The sequence below is a fragment of the Vombatus ursinus genome, unplaced genomic scaffold (genome assembly GCF_900497805.2).
Source record: "Vombatus ursinus unplaced genomic scaffold, bare-nosed wombat genome assembly UNPS02014778.1, whole genome shotgun sequence".
NCBI lineage: Eukaryota > Metazoa > Chordata > Mammalia > Diprotodontia > Vombatidae > Vombatus > Vombatus ursinus.
Genome location: NW_020954556.1, coordinates 32,097,623 through 32,101,288, shown reverse-complemented (window position 1 = coordinate 32,101,288; position 3,666 = coordinate 32,097,623). Strand labels below are relative to the sequence as shown.

The window sequence follows — 3,666 nt, the reverse complement described above, 5'->3', positions numbered from 1 at the left end:
CTTGGCAGATATACTCCCAGGTATTTTTATATTGTCTAACTGTCATTTTAAATGGGACATCTCCTTCTATCACTTCTTGCAGGGTTTTGTTGGTGATATGTAGAAATGCTGATGATTTATGTGAGTTTACTTTATATCCTATTACTTTGTTAAATTATTTATTGTTTCAACTAGCTTTTTTAGTTGATTTAGTTGAATCACCAAGATTTTCTAAGAAATCATCATAGCATCTGCAAAAAAAAAATAGATTTTTTACCTCATTGCCCATTTTTCTTCCTTCAATTTTTTCCCTTCCCTTATCGCTATTGCTAGCATTTCTAATAGAATACTGAATAATATTGGTGATGATGGACATTCTTGTTTCACTCCTGATCTTATTGAGAAGGCTTTACAGATAATGCTTGCTGATGGTTTTAAGTAGATGCTTCTTTTTTAAAATTTTATTCATTTTGAACCTAAACACAAAAAGACAAAAAAAGTACATTCCTATGTACATAGGACAACATAAAAGAAGGTTCAATGTAAAACCATGAATTTCCATTTTGTACAGTTTAATAAAAAAATTCACTGTGATAAATAGTACTATAATTTTCAAAACTACTGTCCTTTTCTGTTCTTCCTTCTAAATTTTCATTTGCTCTCTGCTGTGCACTTTTTCTTTCTCTCTCTCTCTCTCCCCACCCCATTCTAGAGAAAGCTACCATTATGTATTTTGTCAAAAGCTTTTTTGTATATATTGATATAATTTTATTTTTGTTACTTTTGTCATTATTATAATCAATTGTATTAATAGTTTTTCTTATGTTAAACCATCTCTGCACTCCTGCTATAAATCCCACTGGTCACTATATATAATCTCTGTGAGTTAAAAAATCCTAGCTAGTATTTTATTTAGGATTTTTGGATCCATATTCATTAGTGAAATTGGTCTATAATTTTCCTTCTCTGTTTTTGCTTTTTTTGCTTTAGGTATAAGTACCATATTTGTCTTATAAAAGGAAGTTGGTAGAACTCCTTCTTTTCCTATTTTTCCAAATAACTTATTTAATGTTGGAATTAGCTGATTTCTAAAAGTTTGGTACAGTTTGCTTGTAAATCTGTCTTGTCCTGATGCTTTTTTCTTAGGAAGTTTATTTATGACCTGTTCAATTTCTCTTTCTAAAAGATATGTATTTGGATATTCAAATTCCTCTTCTGTTAATCTAAGCAATTTATATTTTTTCCACTTAATAGTAGTTTCTTTTTCCTGTTATATGTAAAGATAGTTTTCAACATTCATTCTTATAAGATTTTGAGTTCCAAATTTTTCTCCCTTCCTCTCTTTCCTCCCCCCTCCCTAAGATAGCAAGCAATCTGATATAGGTCATACAAGTACAATCATATTAAACATTTCCGCATTAGTCATGATGTGAAAGAAGAATATGAACAAAAGGTAAAAACCACAAGAAAGAAAAACAAAACAAAACAAAAAAGGTAAAAATAGTATGCTTAGATCTGCACTCAGATTCCATAGTTTTTTCTATGGATGTGGATAGCATTTTCCATCATGAGTCTTTTGGAATTGTCTTGGATCTTGGTATTCCTGAGAAGAGCTAAGTCTATCATAGTTGATCATCACATAATATTGTTGTTACTGTGTACAGTATTATTCTGGTTCTGCTCAGTTCACTCAGCATCAGTTCATGTAAGTCTTACCAGGTTTTTCTGAAATCCACCTGCTCATCATGTCTTCAATGTTATTCCATTACATTCATATGTCAGAACTTTTCAGTCATTCCTCAATTGATGGGTATCCCCTTACTTTCCAATTCTTTGCCACCACAAAGAGAACTGCTGTAGATATTTTTGTACATGTGGGTCCTTTCCCCTTTTCTATGATCTCTTTGGGATACAGACCAAGTAGTGGTATTGCTGGATCAAAGAGAATGCACAGTTTTATAGCCATTTGGACATAGTTCCAAATTGCTTTCCAGAATGGTTGGGTCAGTTCACAACTCTATCAACAATGTATCAATGTTCCAATTTTCCAACATCTTCTCCAACGTTTATCATTTTCCTTTTCGATCACATTAACCAATCTGATAGGTATAAGGTGATATCTCAGAGTCATTTTAATTTTCATTTCTCCTATCAATAGTGATTTAGAGAATTTTTTTAATATGACTGTAGATAGCTGCAATTTCTTTATCTGAAAACTGTCTGTTCATATTCTTTGACCATTTCTTAATTGGGCAATGACTTGCATTCTTATAAATGTGACTCAGTTCTCTATATACTTGAGAAATGAGACCTTTGGCAGAAGCACTGGTTGTTAAAAAAAAATCCCAGCTTTCTGCTCTCCTTCTAATCTTAGTTGCATTGTTTTTGTTTGTGAAAACCCTGTCTAATTTAATGCAATCAAAAGCATCTGTTTTGTATTTCATAATATTCTCTATCTCTTGTTCGGTCATAAATTCTTCCCTTTTCCTTAGATGTGACAGGTAAAGTATTACAGAATCTGTGGAATGGAACTCAAGAACGTCACCTTGATCAACAGTTTCTTCCTTGTTGGAATTCTCCAGGATAGCAGGTCCCCTGAGCTTGTCTGTGCTGCTATCACATGGCCAGGGCTAGTAATGGTCTTCTGCTCCTATTGATTGCTATGGACAATAGACTCCGTATGCCCATGTACTTCTTGCTTATCCAGTTCTCAGTTATGGCCTTGTTCTTCACGTCTATTGTTGCCCCCAATACATTGGTAGATTACCTGGGTGGACAAAACACCATCTCTTTTATAGGTTGTGGGTTTCAGATGTTCCTGGCAGTGACACTTAGTGGTGCAGAAGATATGCTGTGGTTTTCATGGTACATGACTGCTATGTGGCCATTCATCACCCTTCGAACTGTATGGTCTTAATAAGATCAACAATTTGTTGGTCCAAGGTGGCTATATCCTGGTTCTTGGCATCTTTGAGTGTATACCATCTATACCATTCATTTCCTTTTATGTATAAACCAAAAGATTCACCATCTTCTCTATGAAATCCTTCCATTACTAAAGCTCCCATGTGCTAACACTTCACAGTATGAGCTCATACTCATTGTATGAGCTCATCTTATACACAATGGGTGTGATCTTCCTTCTGATCCCCCTCTCTGCTATCCTTGCCTCCTATACCTTAGTCTTGACAGCTGTGTTCCACATGCCTTCACCATAGGAAAGAGGGAAAGCTCTTCTTACCAACTCATCCCACCTGACAGTAGTTGGGCTGTACTATGGAGCTGCCACGTTCATGTGAGCCCTGTCCAGCGCTTACCACAGCCTGCAGCAAGACGATATCCTCTCTATGTTCTACCCTATTGTCACTCCAGCCCTGAATCCCCTACTCTACAGCTTGAGAAATAAAGATGTGCTGGGGACCAGAAGAAGTTTATAGGGAAAGACCCCTCATAGCTGAAATGGTAGCATAAGTGAAAAGTATTTTATTCTTAGAGATGAGACCTATTACTCTCTCTTGGTCCTTTAATTCTCCTTCCTATTTCCACCACTCTGGGAAATTGTCTTGAATGCTTTTTAAACCCACAATCTGAGTTCATTCTTTTATCTTTTACCACTCTCGATTTGGTCCCCAGAGGGCACATGGACTTAGTTCTTATACCTTGATTTATTTATTAAATTTCTCTTTT

At 35.2% G+C, this 3,666-nt stretch overlaps 1 pseudogene; it reads left to right on the top strand.

Annotated features, from left to right (window-relative positions):
• The first annotated feature begins 2,504 nt into the window (after positions 1 to 2,504).
• Positions 2,505 to 3,433, top strand: LOC114045153 (annotated as a pseudogene).
• The last annotated feature ends 233 nt before the right edge of the window (positions 3,434 to 3,666 follow it).